This window comes from Urocitellus parryii, chromosome 11 (genome assembly GCF_045843805.1).
Source record: "Urocitellus parryii isolate mUroPar1 chromosome 11, mUroPar1.hap1, whole genome shotgun sequence".
NCBI classification, from domain to species: Eukaryota; Metazoa; Chordata; class Mammalia; order Rodentia; family Sciuridae; genus Urocitellus; species Urocitellus parryii.
In genome coordinates, this window is record NC_135541.1 from 83,479,317 (window position 1) to 83,500,844 (window position 21,528).

A 21,528-nucleotide genomic window follows, 5' to 3' on the forward strand; every position below is an offset into this window, starting at 1 on the left:
GGTTTTCCAGGAATGAATAACAGAATTTTCCTATAAATAAAGTCTGAGAATAGATGTAAATTTTAAATAGAAGCTAAAATTGTGCAACTTGTATTATTTTAAAAATGTTTCTTTCCTTTTCTAAAATTCCTTTCCCTCCCTTGATATGGCTGAGTGAAACCTGGGGAGTTTTACCAGTGAGCCACATTCAGAGCCCTTATTTTTTGAGACAGGATCTCACTATTTTGTTGAGACTGGCTTTGAGCTTATGATTCTCTTGTCTCAGACTTCTGAGCCACTGGGATTAAAGGCATGGACCTCCCATTTCTAAAATTGTAATTATCATATTTGTGCACCCAGCTTTCTTTCAGGAGACTTTAATTGAAAACTCTCCTGAAGGCTGGGATGTTTCAGTGCTAGAGTACTTTTCTTTCATGCTGAGGCCCTGCACTTGAACTCCAGTGCTAGAGAGAAGGAAGGAAGGAAGGAAGGAAGGAAGGAAGGAAGGAAGGAAGGAAGGAAGGAAGGGGGGAAGGAGAGAAATGGAGAAAGAGAAAGGGCAAAAGTGAGGGAGAGAGGGAGAAAAAAGGAATGGAAGGAAGGAAGTAACAAAGAAAGGAAGGCAGGTAAGGAAAAAGATCAGGAAAAGAAAACTATAATGAACACCAATTAAAATGTTTTCCGCTAACCTACATATTAATCATCCAATAAAGGAACCAAAGCTTTGTATGACTATTTAAATTAATTAAAATTTTACAAAGTCAAATTTCAGTATCTCAGTCCCACCACTTATTTCAACAGCTCAGTAACCACATGGGCTGGTGGCTATCATATCGACAGTGCAGTGCAGATACCGTACATTTCTGTCATGGCAGAAAGGTCTATTGGACAACACTGATAAAGAGGAAGTATCACATCAAGGTACTGATATTGTGGATATGTTAAAAAATATTCAATAATATTCAACATCATTTATGTTATAAAAAAACACTTAGCAAATTGTGACCTATAAGAGGACATCCTGAAACCAAAAGAAGACCTTCTTACCAAGCCAGTCAAATTGCAGCATCTCATTCATGATTTTGACAAAATAGCATCATTTGGAAAATAGCCTCTTCACTGTGTATATACTAAAAAGTATTGTAATGACTTTAAAAGTCCGAACTCTTATGTACAAATCTGGGTTGATTATCAATCGAATGTTACAAATAGAAAACCAACCAGGAAAACTAGTTCATCTAATTCATAATAGCACAGTATTAAAATAATAGACTGGAAATTCCTCCATGAAACAAAGCCAAGGGAGGGGTGTGTTACCACAGTGAAAGTTCTTTACTGACTAACTGCTCAACAGAGGTAAAACTAGACTTCTGAAATTCATTAGGAATTTTCTAAAATTTATTGACTGTGGTCTGTCTGTAGCTCATTATGCACATATGTGAATATACTTTTTCAATTTAACTATTTTGTTCACTTTTTCTAAATTTTTTTTGTTGAAAGAGTTCATAAAAATTGATTAAAAAAAACTATTGCTACTGCAGTTCTAGGTACTAGTAGAGCTAAATTTCAATTTATATATGAAAATAGTGCCATATATGATAACTTTGATCTTAAATCTGGTATAAGGTATAAGGTCTAAAAACCACTGCACTGAAGTTTAGTAACTCCTATTTATTCCATTCTGGGCATTATGCAAAGTGCTTAATTCCATTTATCTAATTTACTTCATGTAACAACTATGTGATATAAAGTACGTAGTATTAATACCATAGCCTAACAGACTGATCTTAGTTCAATAATGTGCTCCAAATTGTGCTGCCAATGAGTCATTCTGTCAGGATTTTAACCCAGCTAGCTTCCATTTATTTTACTCTCCCAAGATCTAAAGCTCCTAATGAGGAATATTAAAAAAAAAGATAAGTTAAAATTTTTAATTTTGATTGCTTATTAATATCAGGTAATTTAAATTTTTGTTTCTTAGTAGATCATTAAGACCACATGCCAACAGAGAACCATATAGGAGTCTGCCATGACAGAGGAAGGCAGGAAGGGCTAGTGCAATGAACTGGCCCAGGGTAGAACTGGAGCAGGAACTGAGCCAGCACCCAGGCAGCTGGCTACAGAGCCTGCACACTTCATGGTGCTAGAAGTTCTGCAGGACTGTAAATATGTTCTGGTGTTTACTATCCAACCACAATGGCTCAGCTCCCTTCTATCAATGTGGAGAAGGGCCAAGGACAGCAAATCACAGGAACAGTGCCTAGGAACCAGGGAACAGAGGCCAGCAGCCCCAAGTGAAGAAGGAAGTCAGATGAAATGATGAACCTGCAAGTTATGCTGATGTGCACCTGTCTGAAAACCACTGCCCAAGGATGTGGGAGAAGGCCCAGGTGGCATTGAAGAGGATTGTGGGCTGTGAACATGGCCAGTGGCAAAACTGTCAGACAAGTGTCAAGGTGCACAGTTTCTGCTATCACATGATATATATTACTCAATATAAAATGTTAATCTTAACAAGGTGATAATGAAGTGTACTGAGAATTTATTAGGTCAGGTACTGTTCTGAGCACTTTACATCTCACTCAACAAACTCAAACGAACTCCTAATTGATCTACAAGGTTATGCATCTATGAACTCAAACTTGGCCATTTAATTAAATACCAATCAACTTTGGTTTGTAAAAAAAAATTGACACACACCAGGTACAGTGACACACATTTGTAATCCCAGTGAAGTAGGAGAATCTAAAGTTCAAGGACAGCATGGGCAATTTAAAAAAGGTCTGGGAATGTAGCTGTGTGGTAAAGCACCCCTGGGTTCAGTTCCCAGTACCAAAAGAAAAAAAAAGTAAGTAAGAAAGAAAGGCACTTGTCCCTTTTGTCAGGAAACACTAAGTTCTTGCCCATGAACCAAGGTGCTCTTGAAAAAAAAGAATTCAGTAAATGTCTAGATTTTGCTCAGCTTCAAATTCTTGAACTGCTTTCTGAGTGCAGAAAATATTGTGGCCCAAACAGGCCATGATGTTCTCTAAGCCTCCTAAGCTCATTATGCACATCACTACATTTTGTGTTTTGGAACTTATAAAGACAATGTAATGATTTAAAGGTCCATTGATTTTTCATTCCCATAATAAAAAATCAGACTTTTTAGTTCATCTTCAACAAATTCTAGTTGTCAAACTGATAGAATTAGCCAGAAGCAACTTCATTTTCTAGTCTGGAGCTAAGTGCCTAAGTATATAAATAGTATTTCTCACTACAATGGTTAAAATAAAATTTTTACCACATAAACTATATGGGTGAGAAAAAGAGCTTGACTTAAAAAAAAGTTGTCCTCTGTTAAGCATAGTTTTTATTTTCCAAATGACAATTGACAGCTTTATTTTCTAATATCTTCTGTATCAGCCAAAGTTCTTTCTGAATAATATGGTTTTGTTACATTTCAGTATTTAGCTTTTTAAATATGTCCATAGTCTTTCAGGACATTGGCTTCAACAAGAAAATTATACATTTCCAATAAAATTCAATGCTGACCATTTGAACATTGTATGTAATGGTGAAAGAAGTTCAGAACAGTGTTGAAGATTAAAAAAATAAAGTATGTAAAACAGAGCAAAATATTTAAAGAGTGATGAACTATTTCTGGTTTTACAACAAGTAACATGGCTTCTTTCAGCCTCACAATTCAAAGAACAGACTAACTGTATTTCTTTTATTGTAAAAATGACAATTTATAAAACTGTGAATTTCTAAAATTGTGGTACAATATAGTTTTTTTTAACAGATAAAGCTTGTTTTTATTTCAAGGAGTATCTATGTAATCATCAAGGCCACTATGTACAGATACAAGAGGGGAGCCTAATTTCTTGGTCTCTTCCTCCTTGGACAGAGTCTTGATGTCCTCCTCTTTGGCCTGGAATGCTCCTCACAGAGCTTGTATTCCTCTTTGGTCTCAGCCTGGTCAGCAAGAAGCTTCTTCTTTGCATTATCTACCTTCAGTTTTAGAATATGTTCCATGAGGATCCACTTGTTTTTGAACACATTGCCCTTTACCTTCAGGTAGAGGCTGTGATACATGTGGTGGTTAATCTTAGATTCATGGTGTCTCTGAGCAGCCTACACAGAATTCACATCCTCTGCACCCAGGTAATCTTCTCCTGCATTGGAGCATTAACTATACTCTTCTGCTTACCTATGCCCACATGCCTGTGTCTCTGGAGAGCCAAGGAATTTTTCTGGCATGGAGCCTCAGAATGAATAGTCACTGGTTTTGTGGATGATCAGCTATCTTTGATCAGCTTCCAAATCTGCTGATGAGAGTTGGCATTGAAGATTTCATTGGTTTCATTGGGATCCAACCAAAGCTTCTTTTGCCACAGCAAGGGAAACTGGAGGCACCTCTACTGAAGCCCGAGCATCCTCTTGGCTGCTCCTGTAGCTGTGAAAGAAAAGAGCCCAATACAGTTTGAAATTTTTCATAATATATCTAAGATTTAAATATTATATACTTATAACATGTTTCTCTCTATATATAATGTACACATATATTCAAACCATTGTCTTCATTTGTTAACAGTGCACAAATGGTTGCATAGTACAGAGATCATATTTACTTAAGCTTGTTAGCTTATTTCTGAAGAGTTCCGTGAATCTTGTTAGTTTTTCATTTTTCACATTTGAGCAAAACATCCTGAATTCAATGCATGACTCTCTCTCTTCATATATATATGTGTATATATATATATATATATATATATATATATATATATATATTTTTTTTTTTTTTTAAATAAATGTGATACAAATCACATAGGCCAAATCTGGCCTGTCATTTGTTTTTGTTTGTTTGTTTGTTTGTTTTATACTAAAAAATGTTTTGAGGATTGTTTTGGTTTGAGTCAGGGTCTCTTCATATTGCTCAGGCTAGTCTTGAACTTGTTGGCTCAAACAATCTTTCATCTTCAGGCTCCAAGAAGCTGAGACTATTGGTCCCACCATGACTGACTTTTTTTTTTCTAATATTGGGGTCTTGCTAAGTTGCCCAGGCTGCCCTTGAACTCGATTCTCCATCAACAGCCTCCTGAATAGCTGGGACTACAGATGTGCATCACCTAAAAAATTATTATTTTAGGGAGAAATATTGGGCAAGATAATTCAAATCTTTGAGATCAATTGTCAAAATCAATAGTGAGTATAGGAGACCCCTGAAAGATCTGCTTAAAATGTGGATTTCTAATCTCCATGCTTCCAAACCAGGATAACCCACCTGTGCATACCCAGCTGTCAGTCATCAATTCCTGCTATAAAAATTGTATTTGATGATTCAACATCAGAAGTAGATAATAGGCAAATATGACTATCTCAACTCAATACCTTCTAACAGAAAAAAAAGTATCTCAAAATATTGTAATACTGTATTTTATTTCTGAATTTCAACACTTATGATAATAAGCCTATCACAACTTCATTTTCACAGTTGCCAATTATTTAGAAAAGTCTCTCTTTTTGGCAGATTAGCCAGCCATGAGGAGACAGTACCTCCCAGTCTAGTTCCCTCACTCCACAAGAGAGACTTCAATGTCAGGGAATGTTCATGGCTTACCTGAGGTGCTTCTTCTCTTCACTACTTCAGCCTCATTAGGACTCTGAGCTCATGATTTCCTAGCAGCCTGGGGTTCTCTCTAAAAGAAAGATGTTAATTCTTCATTTAATGGCAAATTTGTTTTCTGTTGTAAGTTTGTGTGCATGTTGGGATGAAGCTATGTCTGGGGACAGTCAATTGGAACCCAAGTCTGCACATTCTATTGTGCACTAGTAGATTAGACTTGGTTTTAAATTTCTCTGCCTCAAACCAACATTAGGAATTTAAGAAAATGCTAAAGTTGGTTTAATACTAGTCATATATTAAACTCAACTTGTACAGAATTACAAGTATCAGCAAATTTCAAATGCAATTTGATGGTAATTTCTATCATCATCTAGTATTAGATAAATCTTTGAGGAAGACATTTACTCCCAACTAAAAGCATAGGACATACAAATTTCTTGAGGCACCATAGAAAAAAATATCATTAAGGGAAAGATGAAAGAATATTTTTAAGTTAACAAATTTCAAAGCTAACCTCTTATGCACATTGCATAGTGAATTAACTAGAATAAATCAACAAGGATAACTTCAGCTATGAACACAGAACACTGAACAAGGTATTCGTGGACAATTATAAAAAAAAATACATCTTTGAAGCAATGCAGTGAGACCCCTGAATAGAGGTGACAAACTAGTCCTGTATGGTGATATCTGTTTATCCAGAATAGAATTGAAGTTCCAGTTTAAACTGACCTAAAGGAATTTTATTTATTATTATTATTATAATTTTTTTTTTTTTTTTTGGTGGGGGACAGGGTCTTCCGATGTTGCCCGGTTCGGCTTTGAAATCACATTCCTTTAGCTCAGTCTCCCAAGTTGCTGGGATCACAGGTGAGTACCGCAAGGCCCAACAAAAATTTTTATAATGATATCAATTTAAATGTTAAACCAAAGAGGGACAGATTTTTAAAAATGGAAAACAGTCCTTCATAGAGTAATTTATTAAATTTTCATAGGTGGCTTAAAAAGAGTCCACCAATTAAGAAAGCATTCAAGTGCAACAAATTCTAATACTTTCCCATTATTTCCATAAATGCCTAACATTTTTCTAGATTAATCTATGTATAAATAGAAGAAATCATGTTAATATAAGTAACAAGAAATAAATTGTCCTGTCATAATATTACACAAGAATGGCTATATATTGATAGCTAGAGTCTAAATAAAAACAGATTAATCTGTTGACTGTTTATTCAAATAATCACTAACCTAACACAGGCATGTTCCTAAGAAAAGATCCTAAAGAGGAAAAGATCTGGCAAACACAAATCCCTCCTGTTTACCAAAATCATCACCTATAGCATACTTTGCATCAGTCATGCCTTCTCAGTGACATATTATTAACAACTACAATATCCTGACTGTGCAAAGGTCGAACAATCATTTGTTCCTTAAATATGGACTTGTATGAATGACCATACCAGGATAATTGTCTTAATTTCAGTGAAATTGACCTCTCCATGAAAACATAGGGATATTAAAATAAGATGAGAAGACCCTCATGGTACTTAATTTAAGTCCACTTAAACAAATCTTAACCTAATTATAAGGAATAATGCTTAACCTATTGAAAACATTCAGTTGGGGTGACATTTGAGCAGAATACAGCCTCTAATGATTAAAACTTAGATAATACCAGCTGAAGTAGTACAATAATTAATTGACCCAAATATTTGATTGAAAAAATAAGTTTCTCTAGAGTCAATAGTGCAATACTATTCTAGAGTCCATATTGGCAATAGGGTTTACGACCTGGTTGTTGGATGGCATAACCATCATTAAGGATCCATTTGTTTAATGAGTATAGTCCTACATAATCTGAGGTTATATCAGAACAAGCCATGTTGGTTTATATGAATCCAATATTTCTCCTAGTACAACAGAACACGGCCTGCTTGTAAGAGCACCCTGCATTTAATGGCTGGTATAATCTACAATCTAATACATAACTATATGCCCTGACTCTAAAAAGAGCTAGTTAAAATGTCTGATCCCCTTAATGGGCTAACATTTTATAATCCAATGTTCAACTTCTCTTCCTAACAACAGGTTCAAAGTTAATCTACTTATTATCCCTATTTTTATTATCATAGGGTTATTAGCACTACTTGAATAAAATGCTTTAGATTATATGCAACTTCCTAAAGGTTCAAACTATGTTAAAAGGCACAATATTGTCACTGTTTATTCTAGGAACTCTCATAATTTTATTTATACATTTATTCATTTTTTGGTACTGGGAATGAGACCCAATGGTGCTCTACCACAGAGTTACATACCCAAGATCTTATAAATTTTTATTTTGAGACACTCTTACTAAATTGCTTAGGACTTGCTAAATTGCTGAGTTTGGCCTTAAATTTTTGCTTCTCCATCCTCAGCTTCCTGAGTTGGTAGGATTATAGGCATGAGCCACTATACCCAGTGGGACTCTCATAATTTTAATTATCACTTATATTTAGCCACCTTTATACCAATCATTTCATCAACACTTGCATTCTGTGAAGCTTCTGTGGGCCTAGCATTACTGAACAGTGTGTAACACATACAGCATAGACCATATGTAAACTTAAACTTCCTCCTATGCTGAAAATTATCATACCCATAATTACATTTGCATCAGTAAGATGATACTCTAAAAATTCCATGAACTGAATCACTATATAGGCTACCAATTAGTTTCATCAACTTATTTCTCTTAAACCAATTTGGCAAAAATAGCCTAAATTTTTCATTTTTTTTTCTCCAACTCACTATGAGCACTACTTTTAAAATTAACAACCAACTCTTTCTCCAAGCAATTACAGTAAGTACCATATTTCCAAAACATCAGATATAGAAAAAAACTACATATCTACATATTAGTTTTCTACAAATCTGCTTAGTCATTGCATTTACTGCCAGAAAACTAGTTCTAATCTATATTCTTTTTGAGGTGACTCTAATTCCAACTCTAATTATGATCACCCAATGAGGAAATCAAGCTTAATAATTAAGTGCAAGACTTTATTTCCTGTTCTATATGATGATTGTCTCTTTACCTGTACTGATAGCATTATTCTATGTTCAACACTCTACAGGTTCATTTAATTTTTTAATAACCTTCTACCAAATTACTAAGCTCCTTATGTAAAGGTCTTCTATGATTGGCAAATATAGTAGCATTCACAGTAAAAATATCCCTTTACAGACCCTGCTTCTGGTAACCAAAAGCACACATAGAAGCTGTAGTTGCTGGATCTACAGACTTGCTGCTGTGTTACCAAGACTAGGAGGCTATAGTAGAATAAGCACTACTATAATTTCAAATCCATTAATACAACGTATACCCTATCCATTTCTAATATAATTCTTATGGAAAATCACCAAATACTACAAATAACAAACTCTATTTACTTGAAAGAGCCTTAAAAATTTCTCATCACAAATTTATCCACATCATATGGCACTGGTAATTGTGGCCACTCTTATCCAAAACCACAAAGTTTTATTGGAGTCACAATCCTAATCATCCCACAGCCTCACATCATCAATGTTATTTTGCCTCACAAACTCAGACTATGAATCCATAGTAGAACTACTATTGGTTTGTGGAATACAGATATTAACTCCTTTAATAGTAACATGATGAGTACTGGTAAGTCTAACTAACCTATCTGCATCACCAAGTATCAGCTCAGCTGGAGAATTATTTGTAGTAATAGCATGATTTTCATGACTTAGTTTTACCATTATCCTAAGAGGACTCAATATATTAATTATGGCCTTATATTCCCTCCACACATTAATCACAATGCGAGGAGAATTCACATACCACCTTAATAACATGAAATCGTCCTTCACACTAGAAAACAATATATACACATCACCTACTTATATAACTTCTGTCACTTAACCCACAAATATTTTAGGATCCACTTAAACAAAACATTGGATGGTGAATCTTACACTAGAAGCTTTAAACTCCATAATTACCAGAAACTGTACAAGAATTGCTAACTCATGCCTCCTTTGAACTCATGTTGTAAATTTCTAGCTCATTTATAACAAAATGACTCTCAACTTTCAAAGAATAGAAATAAATAATCTGTTGATTTTAGGAGCCAAATAAAAGTAAAAAAAAAAAAGCTAAATAAAAGTAACATATTTAAGGGCTGGGGCTGGGCATGGGGCTCACCTGTAGAGTGCTTACCTTGCACATGTGAGGCACTGAGGCACTGGGTTCAATCCTCAGCACCACATTTAAAAAAAATTTATAAAGTATTGTGTCCATGTACAACTAAATAAACATATACTTAAATATATATTTAATAATATATAAATTTAATAAATATAAATTCAAATATATTAAATAATTATTAATTAATTAATTAATTCTCCCACTTGATATATCTTTTATGGATTTTTTTTTAATTTTAGAGATTTGTTGTTCTACCTGTTTTCTTCCAACTTAATATTTTGAAGAAATTGTGTTGTTTGTCCAATAGAATGGCCCACAGTCCAAGTTTTGTTGGATGTATCATGTGGCATAATTTAATAATTTTCTGTCCTAAAGCTTACAAAGCAGTAGTTGGATCTAGAACCTATTGGTACTATTAACCATTTGGGGCTGATAATTCCCTGATGAGGATGGGGGCTTCCTGTGCATGTAGGCTGTTTAGTAGCATCCTTGGCCTCTACCCACTAGATGTCAGTAGAGCCCCCTTAGCTATCACAATCCTCCATCCCCACCATCCCCCCAAAAAAACACAAACAAAAACTCAGGTCTCAAAATCTTGTCAAATTTTTTCATAGCACACCTGTGTTCTGCTGTGAAAAGTAGGTTACTTTTACTACAAAATTAACAATATGGTTGATGTCACCACTGCAGATTAAAAGATCATTAGGTCTGGAACCACAGATACTTCGAAGAGAACACCTGAACACGATTTTAGAAATATTTAACTTAAGCCTGCACAGAATGGCTGACTCAAAAGCAACATATAGAGAATATGAATTTCCTTTTGAGAAGGAAAAATATCAGAGACAATAATAAAATAAAATAGTAAAAACGCAAGTAATTTCTTTTCCATGATGGAAAATTCTTTTCCATTATTGGAAACTTCTTTTTCCCAGAAGTGTTTTTCTAAGACTTGTTGAACAACTTAAGATGTTGGACTTACACAATAGATATAATGATGGTTTTTCTTTTGGAGAGGCATGTTATACTTTTATTGTAAACCAAGCATTTTGGCCTTGGAGAAAAGTATTATTTTAGTAATGCAGTTTTCATTCTCAAAATAGATTTGTGTGCTATAAAATTACATTAAACACAACAGAAGTCAGGGGAGATTAATAAAATAATGCTTTTAATTTAAAAGAGAGCTGGAAGCTCTGCTGCACACCTGTAATCCCAAACGAGTGGGGAGGAGCTAAGTTCAAGGCCAGCCTCAGCAACTCAGTGAGGCCCTGACCAACTTAGTGAGACCCTGTCTCAAAATAGAAAACCAAAAGGTCTGAGGATGGCTTAGTGGTACACCATCTCTGGGTCCAATTCCTAGTACCAAAAAAATAAAATTAAAAAAAAATTTAAAATTGAACTACCATTTTTGTTTGTCTTTGCAAGTGACGTCATATCTGGATGCAGGATGACAGATAATATATTTAAAGGATTTAGGAGGAGGATTCAGACTGAAAGACAACCCCACTTATAATTTAACCAATGAATATTAATTCTTCAAAAAACTTCTCTGTATCAGATTTGACATGTAATACTTGGCTGTTTGAGGATGCTTTAAAGGCACACCTGTTGTGTAGGGTGTTGAGAATAACCTGGAGCAGATAGGGTGGCAAACTTTGCTTCCTTGAACCCTTGAGAGTTGCCCTCTACCTGTTGATTGACTTTCAGAATCCTTATGCCTTCTGTTGGTATCCTTCAGTTTTGAGTCATAAGTGATTTAATGAGTTGTACATGGTGCATCATTCCTCTAGTGGTTTTTGAAGGAATGTTTGTTTGGGGTGTCTTCAGTACTATTAGTGCTATTGATTTGGGAACAGGTATGTTTAAGCATTATGGGTAAAGTTTTAAAAATCAAATCTGAAAAACAATTGTGGATCCAGATTCTATTTATCATTTCCAGGTGATTTAAGGACAAATTGGCCTCATTTCCATCAGAACTTTTTGCATATGAGAAGTGTTTCTCCTTCTTTTTCTATCAGTGAATGGTGTCTTTCTTTATCACCTGTTGTCTATCTTCCTTATCTCTATCTCCATTTTATTTTCTCCTTCCCTGACTCTACTTTTCCCTGTATCTTCCCCTGTTTCATTTGGTCTACTTTATTCTCTTCTCTTTCTTCTCATTTTGTAATTTCCTCTCCTTTCCACACCTCTGTCTCTATTTGCTTTTCTCTCCCAAATACCATTGCTCCCCATTCCACCCACCATTTCTCTTCATCAGGAACTTGTTCATGATATTGTTAATGACATAGCCAGTTCTATTGTATTCAGGAACACCATCATCTTTATTAAATGGAATGATGGATAAATGCATAAGTAATTAATACATTTTAAAATAGACTTCAGAGGGTGTTTGGGGTTAAGGAACTTCTCCACATTTCCTTCCAAAAACCTTATTTATGATTTAACTGTGGCTGCTCCACTCCAGCCTCTGATAATTCCTTTCTTCTTATTAGTTTGCTTCAATTCAGGCAGCATTAGTTTCCATATAGAGAGTGATGACTTTATTTTCCAGTAGTTACAAGGATGTTTGGTTTGAAGGTTTCCTGAGTTTTTGTGGCTCAACCTTGGTAGTATTGTGTTTGGGGTGTGAAGGGATAAGTTGTGAGTCTGAAAAATTCAGCACAGAACTCACATAGTAACCAAAGAGCCTCATTTCTATCTTTTCTAAGTAGTACCCAAGGGACAAAATTTGTTTTATTTCCTCAATACTGTTTTTCCTGTAATGTTTCTATTATTAAAGAAGTGTTCTGTTCTCTGTCAGTGAGTGGTTTTTCCTATCTCACCACCCCAACTTATTGGTTTATCATGCTGGCCTCCTTTTTCTAAGTGGGGAGTCTCTTCCTCCTCTTGTTTCTTTGTGCCTTCACTTGTTACTGCCTTCCATCATTTCATCTCTCTCCCTATGTACACCCCCATTTTCTGTCCACTTCTCACATTCTCCTGGGTCTTTTCAGTTTCTCCCTATAAGATCATTTTTCTGTGTCCCAGCTTGTTGATCCCAGACACACTACCTGTGTTTCTGGTTATTTTTTTTCCTGACAGTTCCTGTCCTTAGATAAGTGGCATTGCTTGTTCCAATAAGTAGTGCAGGCCAGGAGTTCTTGGGGCGGATTAGTTTATATACCCATTCCATAGTCATTTTCTCTCATTCTGAGATGAATTTTGAGAGTGCAGATGGAGAAAGTAAGATAGACCTGCATGGAAAATACTGCCCTCTACTGTGGGCAGAGTAGTGGGCTGGTTTCAATTTAAATTTGTGTTTGTTTGTTTTTACCAAAATCTGCTTTTAATAAGTGAACAGACCACCAGCCCCTACCCAGCTTTACCTGCACAGCCACTGCTGGCCCAGCTGCCACCTCACAGCAGGCCATCACCAGCCAGTAGTGATCCTCACAGCCGCCTGTTGAAGTCACCATCTCCATGCCTGTAAAGGGATGCCGCAGAGACCGACTGCTGCTTTCAGTGCCTTTAGTGGACTGGAAATCTCAGTAAACTTCTCTGAGCAGCAAGGAACAAGGACTTGTTCAGACATCCCAGAACTGGATGTAGAAGTTGGCAGTAGACACAATCAATAAATAGACAACTTCTCAAATAAAAAGACTCCACATGAGCTCCCCTCAGGAAGACATTCACACACCTGACTGCAAAGCACACCTACCTCTGGCCAACGAGAGGGCAGCAGGCAGCCTTTGGAGGGTCAAGCAAGGGAGACAGGTGCTGGAGACCTCGCTGCATGATGTTTCCATTTGAGAGCTGTGGGGGTCAGCAGGGACCACAGCAGCTGCCATTGAAAACAGGGCACGAATTCCCCCCCCCCCCAGGCACTCTTGGCATGCCTTGTGCATGTAAGGAGGTGAGAGAGGGCTTCCTGTTGTGGTCTAAATGCCTCTGAAAAAGGTCGGTGTCTCTGCACACTTCCTACCCCAGTAGAGGAAACAGTTACTATGGATCCCAACGGAGTCCTCAGACCCCGGGCTGTACTGGGGTCACTTAAGAGTCTGTTTTTTCTTTGGCACTGCGGGCCACTTGGGCTGCCACAGTGGTTATGGATGCAGAGGGTGTCCATGCTGACAGACATGGTCTTGGCTGGATCAGGATGAACGGTTTCGGCCAGAGCTGTATTTGTACAGCTTGTAGATCATCTTCTTGGTGATTCTCCTGGGACCTGGGCCCATGAGCTTGCATATCTCCTCGGTGTCCGGATAGTAGCAGTACAGTGACCTGAACTGGTAGCCTGTATCACGAAATAGGATGAAGTAGTGATTGGCGTCACACTTCTCCAGCTCCTCCAATATGGAGTTCTTGTGAGGCTCCTTCACCTTCCCGGCAGTGGGAGATGGCCTTGTGGATGATGGGCCTGTTGGAGTTTCTACTGGACTCCTTGAAGAGCTTGGGACCTGTGTACTCCACCACCTAGGCCAGGGAGGAAGCTGCCAAGGCCGTTTCCCAGTCCTGGTCTGTTCTCCTGCTTGGGTTGATGGCAGGGTCCTCGCCAATGAAATCCTGTTCCACTTCTTCTATGTCTCCTGCATCAGAGTCAGAATCTGGCCTCGGGCAGCCCAGGGCTTTTTATAGGGGGTTCCAGAGCTTCTTGGGCCAACACATAACCTCCCCTCTGTGTCTCCATCAGCCCTGACTAGGTGAAGGAAAAAGCCATTGGCAGACTGTCACTGAGACTAGGGATCCAATCTGCCAATGGCCAGAGGCCCCCCCCCATGCACTTCTGTAGCTCCTGCAGACTGCAGCCCTACTCTGCAGGGTTAGTGCTGGCAGCAAGCTCTGAGGACGGAATTGGGTGAAATTGCTATTCAAGTCACGATGGCAGCAGGTTGAGTGCCCTCCCTGGGCCTCATGGGCACAATGTTCCAAGGTCTCCTTTCCCCTCGCTCATCTTCCTTGGTCATGGTCTGCTTCTTTTTGCTGGCCTCAGCACTGCTGGCAGCAGGGGCTCCAAGAAATATCTGTCAGGCTTATTCTCTAGGGCATCCACCTGCCTCTGGGGGACTGGATCAGTGCGCTTCACAGCTGATATCCTGTGATCCACGGTCCGCCCTCACCTGCAGCTGGCCCTGGTTCCACCCCCACAAACGCTGGCCAGTGGCTGGTCTCTGGGGGACTTGGCAGTGCATGGCGGGAGGGGCTTATGTGGCCAGGGTGGTCTTGGAGGTGGCTTGATAGGGCATTCAAGGGCCATGCATGGGGATGGAGGCAGCGAGCTCTGGCCCTCTCTCACCATGCATTAGGCGGGATTCTGAGTCCTGGACGCTGGAGGAAGCGCGGGGATGAGTGTGGGATGGTGGTAGTAGCTTTGGCGCTGCATTGGGCTGGGAACTGCAGAGATGGCTGCTGACCAATTGCCATCTGGGGTCAGGGCGGCCACAGGGTCGCGCGGTGGTCCCGGAGGGGAGATGGCTGTGGGCGGGGCGGGGTCTCCCAGGAGAATGGAACCTTTGGATGGGCGCCTAGGAGACTTAGACATCAGGAGCGGGCACTATGGGAACTGGAACACTGTGGTCCTTGGTGATCAGTGAGCAGTTGGAGCAGGATGACGATGCTGCGGCAGCTGCGGACTAGAGCAATACTCGTGATACTCAGGATACTCACTGGTTAACTTGACTTTTCCTTCTTGGTTTTCGGGTATTCACAATCGTCTTTCCCACTGGGATCTTTTTGTAAGTTTGGTGACATTTCCTGAAATTTCATTCTGATGAGTACCTAGGTAAAGAAACTAACAAGTGCTGTTCCCTTTTTACTTTTTCTTTACCCACTTCACCTCATCTAGGCCTTGGTTGATGACTACTTTGGGGAGGGGAAGGGGGTCTAAAGATGCAGGGACACTCTCCTTGCCTTTATTTCTGAGTGCTCCCCTGTTGCATCTCTATCCTACCTCTTCTCTGTCCTTCCCTTATTACTGTCCCTTCTGTTTCCATTCACTATTTTTCAACCATGACCTTAGCACACAAAGTTAGGGTGTAAATTGGAATTGATAAGCTGGGAGATCCCAACTGCTACAAGAAGAGATGTCCCTGTGAGTATGTGGCGAGGATGCCCCAAGACCATGTCGGTGATAAAAATCTGGTGTTCCAAAGGTCGTCCCCCCTTCTGTGGAAACCAAGTGGACCAGGACTGTCCTTTTCTTTGAGTAAGACAGGTACTAGTTTATTTCACTTTTTCACTACTGTCCCTGCCTTAGAGACCAAGGATAGGGTTCCACACTGAGTCATTTGGATCTTTGACATCCACTGAGTTCTTTGAATCTTTTGGGGGGAAGGGAGGAGTGTTAGGTGTTTTGTGAATATTCCAAGACCATTTTTAAACACAGGCAGCTTTTTGTTCCATATCATTTTTGGTTTTTTCCTCTTTGCGTTCACTTCACCTCCTTATTGAGTTTGGGTGTAGGGGTCTCCCTCTTCATGAAAAAGAATTCAAAATTAGATGTGAAGGTGAGTATTTCAGATGAGTAAATAAATCACAGCACATTATACATGTGTGTCTTTGAAATTTAGATCCCTCCCCCAGTGTGTTCTTTAAGCAGTTTGCCAGAAATACCTATTTAGAAATGCTTCCTTATTGTAAGAACTGTGCAAGTGAGGAACAGTGACACTTAAGCCTCATTAGGTTGACAATACCTATAGCTCTGGTCTCATGATTTTGATAAAACCTTTCAGACTGAATTTGAAGAAAGTCCAATGGGCCCAGGTAGAAAATTTTCAGCCCCCAAGTTGGCAGGATATTGAAGTTTGGCTGAGTTGAAGAATCACTATTCAGTGAATGTAGGGTAAAACCAGCCCATTCCACCTCCCGAAAATAGAACAACCTCTCAATTATCATCACCTTCACCTCCCACTTGTAAAAGCCCTTGACCTAGGAATGTGGGCATTTACAACTTCTCTTTGTCCAAGAGGGTTAGTACTACCAGTGAAAAAAGATGATTCTCAGAAGGGATTCTGGAAGGATTTTGATTCCTGTCTATTGTAATTTATTCAGCATTCACTCTGAAAATTTATCAGGATCTCACTTTATGCTAAACAGAGTCTCTGTAGAACCTTTCCATTTAATGAGTGGCAGAATACAATAACCAAAAACTAGAGCCAACGGAATGATTATTTTCAATGGAGGGAATGAAGTGGTACTTTTGTGTGAGCTTGAAAGTAAAGGGTAACTTTAATAAGCACAGAAGTGGGGAGGCTTTCTGCACAGAATTGCTGGTTATCTCTAATGTCTACCATGATCTCACTGCTTTGACAGTGCAGCCATGTGCTCAGAGCCACTGAGGAATCTGAAAGAGAGCTCTGTAGGTGGCCAGAATGTGCAGGTATCTCAAATCAAGCCAGAACCACTTGATTTAAGACAACAAGTCATAGACAGCTCTGCTTTGAAGCTTTGAAGAGTAGTTGGTTTGATGTTTCTTTTTAATTTCCCATTCACTTTCATCATGGTGATGAGCCACACACATAAAGAAAATTCATGTGTGTAAAGAATCCAGGGGATTGATAAAGGTTTGGAGCACATTGTGGTCTTTTCTGTGGAAAGTGGTATGTCTTTTATTAATTGTCTTTATTATTACATGATAAGAAATGAGCCACCTTGTTCATAGAGCAGATATTTGGCAATAATGTCTCCCTTGATAAGAGTTTTATTTTTCTTGAAGAAAGTTTCAGGGTGTATTGCTGAGAAAGTTTTCAAATGTCACAGTCTTCCTTTTTATTTTATTTGTTATGGTGTTACATATTGAACCAGGGCTTCATGCATGATAGGAAAGCACTCTACCACTGAACTACTCTCTAGCCCCATAGTCTTCCTTTGAAAGAAAAAGGTGGGAGCTAATTAACATGTTTATAGAAGTATTAGGCAAGGGTAAGTTCAGTTTCAACTTCAGGGTGTATGCAGACAGAACCTTCCATAATTTTACTTATAATATATTTCTCTAATATTCACTGAGTACCACCATGATGTCACATTTGTGCTTAGCATGTTAGAATGAATGGCTGGCTTCCACAGGACATTCAGGGGACTCTAGGATTGGTTGAGCCTTGCTGGAGAGAAATGGGAAGGAGAGTGATGGAGCTTATGGGGATGATCTTGAGATAGCCCAGAGTAGAACTGAAGGTCAACTAAAAAAACAAAAACAAGTTTTTATTATGGCAAATTTCAAACATGCATGAAGTAGGTCAAACAATATTTGAACTCTGTGTATACAACCTCAGTTTCAAAAATTATCAACACCTGAACAGTCTTTTATCTGTACTACCATTATAATTAATAATCCTTAAAAGCAATTATACACAGTACATCAACATGGCTGTGTTCCCAAAACATCCTTTATTTATAAAACTAGGCAGCTGCCCTTCATAACCTTGAATTCAAAGGATAGTGTTCGGTTGTATGTTTAGGTGTGTGGTTCCTGTTCATTTTAGAGTTGACTGAAATAAGGTTTGAGGTTCATCCCTCACATTATGGATATCTGTTATTTCAGCACCATTTATTGAAAGACCATGGAATTACTTTGGCATCTCTGTCAGAAATTGGTTGAATGGGATCCAAGGTGGCAGAGTAGAGGAAATCCTGTTTCTGGCTGCTCTGTGGCAGAATCAGAGAAAGTTATCAGGTGGCTTCTCCTGCTCAGGATCTTTCCTTGAGGGAACACAACATCTCAGCTCATGTGACAGGACTCCATCAGCAGATCTTCGCAGAATCCACCAGAGCTGCGAACAACAAGCAGAACTCAGAGCCTCTGTGTTCAGGTGAGACTCCAAAGTCCACAGTTAAAGCACAGGCGTGACTCTCAAGTGGGGGAGCAGAGACACCAACTCAGCACCTTGGTGCAGTGGCAGAACTCCAGAGGACAGTCTGCTCCCACGCAGGTCCCCAGCCGAAGTCTGGCTGTAGCAAAATAACCAGGGGGTGACGAACAACTTGTGTATGTTGATACAGCAGGAGTGGGACCCCTTTATTGTAGGACAGGAGGAGTATTTATAGATGCCACACAGCTTATCTAATTAACATAAACTAGATACAGCAGTCAACCAATAAGGAATCTCCACACTTAATGGCTCGCTGGCGCCACCTCACAAACCACTCACCCTGGCAATATGCCAGGCGCCATCCAGACTTGTTTACACACTCTAACATTTGCCAGATGCCATCCTGACTTGTTTATAGACTCTAACATTCCATGAAATAGAAAAGGAGGAAACCCTTCCAAACTCATCCTGTGCAGCTAGTATCACACTGATAGCCAAACCAGCCAGAGACACATCAAAGAAAGAAAATTTCAGACCCATATCCCAGATGAACATAGATGCAAAAATTCTCAATAAAATTCTGGCAAATCACATACTAAAAAAGTGCACCATGATCAAGTTGTGTATTCCAGAGATGCATGGTTGGTTCCACATACAGAAATCAATAAATGTAACTCATCAAATCAATGAACTTAAAGAGAAGAATCCTATGATTTTATCAATTGATGCAGAGAAAGCATTTGACAAAGTACAGTACATTTTCATGTTCAAATCATTAGAAAAACTAGAGGTAGTAGGAATATACCTTGCCAAATGCCAATGTCTCGGCTTGGCACAAGATCTCGAGCCACCACACAGCTTTGTAAGTTCAAACAGCAATTCTTTATTCCCGATCTCACACCAGCCTCCACACACGCTCAGGGGAAAATCTCTATCTCCCCCACAATACACGTCCTAAATACTTTTTCTCCATGAGAACTCAGCGGGAACTCAGGCAGCAGGCACGCCCTACTCCCAGCAGCAATAATCTTCAACCTCCCACTTCCCTAAAACTCCTTTTGTCTTAAACCGGGAACACCCTAAGGAGCGGGATACTTCCTCAAACCTGATCAGCTCTAAACCCGGATCTGCCTTGGTCCTTGAGCAAGGTCACCTTACATGCAATGTCAACAGCGAAATCCATTTAATATGGGGTACGCTGGCAAGGAAATTTTGAAGCGTTATTCCTACTTGACAATGGCCCTCAGCATTTCCCCACTTCTGATTAATTAAACAACAAGCAATGTGGCTTAGGACTGTGCCTGGTAGGTTGTCCAATTCAACATATGGTTCTTACCCGTCATGGGAGAACTGACCTTTAGGCATCAGTTTCCTGTCTTAGGTTGAATCCACTGCAACCAGATCAACCCGTCACTGACTACCGGTCCAGCATTCAGCCATTGCCGCAGTCTGGCTGGGCACAATTCAGGAGCCACTTGTCAAAAGAAACAAACTTTATTTTTAAAACTACAAACGCCAAACAAAACAGCTCCTCAGGAAAAACCTTCAGAGCCCAACTGCCACCACCGGCTTCCACACGCCTCTCCCACACACCAACAACCACCTCCCACAATCCTCCTGCTCTTGAGGCCCATTGGCTGGGTCGTGTGGGCGGAGCCAAAGAAGTCCCCCAATGAGCAGTTCCGTAGTCTGAAGGGCAGGGAAACAGCCCAATGAACATCACCTCAGAGGAGCCAATCAGCTAGATGTTGCTGGGGCCGCTGTAAACCAATCATCAGCTGGCAGTCTGAAGGGCAGGGAAACAGCCCAATGAACATCATCGCAGAGGAGCCAATCAGCTAGATGTTGCTGGGGCAGCTGTGAGCCAATCATCAGCCGGCAGCTGGTTGCTGGCAGCTGGAAGTTTGCTAGGGTCCCTTTGGCTGTGGCTCTCAACAAGCCATGCTTGTGGATAGGCCTATGCACCAGTGGGGGGGGGGGTGAGGTTCTTGCCTCACCTCTGTTGGACCCCAAATTTAGCCTTGGTGCCAGTGGGGGGGTGAGGTTCTTTGCCTCAACTCTGTTGGCCCCCAAATTTTAGACCATCACTAGTAGAAGGGAGGAGGATACAGAAATGCCACGACACCAAGCCAATTGACAGCTCCTTTAGAAAAACTGCATCACTGGTGACACCATCAGCAAAGATGCCAGCATTACCACAATTAACATGGGGTACCCTGGCAAGGAAATTGCATCACAGGTGACACCATCAGCAAGGATATGCCAGCAGTACCACAATTCGATGCACCAGACTATAGTTCACAATGCATGCAACTGATATATAGTCCAGGCAAGTTATGCAAGCAGTTCAAATCGGAGGAGTCTATCAATATGTCCATTTCCTCCCAAAGTAAATCAAGTCCTTGATTAAGCATTACTTGTTGAGTTATATTCATTGATGCATCAGTTTATACAGTTTACTGTGATAGCTATCATAGAAGCTGTAGTTTGGTTTTCTTAGTCTTCACCAGCACTGGAATGGAGATGGGAATTCTGGCAATGATGCTAAAGAGACATTATCCTGAACAGAATTATTAAATATAATGAAAAGGAAAGGTGAAAGTAAACAAACAGATCTGTTAACCACCTTTGAAAAGAATCATTAACAGCTGTTTACCTAATTTAAATTAAACCATATAAATCACGTGAATAAAAAAAAATTCGGATCCATTTTTTCATGAGCTCTCCTCATATATAAAATATGGACATACACACATACAGACATGCAACACAAAACAGTGCACACATAACATACAACACATAAGAAAATAGTAAGTAAAGGCCTTGTAGCTATACCTAGGTGAAATCTTCATTGCAATGTTTAAAAACTCAACAGTCAAAAAATAAAACACAGTCAAAAAATAAAACTGATCAGAAAAACATTAACATAGGTTTGTATG

The 21,528-nt window shown here is 39.3% G+C and overlaps 2 pseudogenes; one reads left to right on the forward strand and one right to left on the reverse strand.

Moving 5' to 3' along the window:
* LOC144249315 (rho GTPase-activating protein 29-like) overlaps positions 1-21,528 on the forward strand; it is a 573,679-nt pseudogene that overhangs the window by 541,746 nt on the left and 10,405 nt on the right.
* On the reverse strand, positions 3,782-13,267 carry LOC113178150 (large ribosomal subunit protein eL19 pseudogene; annotated as a pseudogene).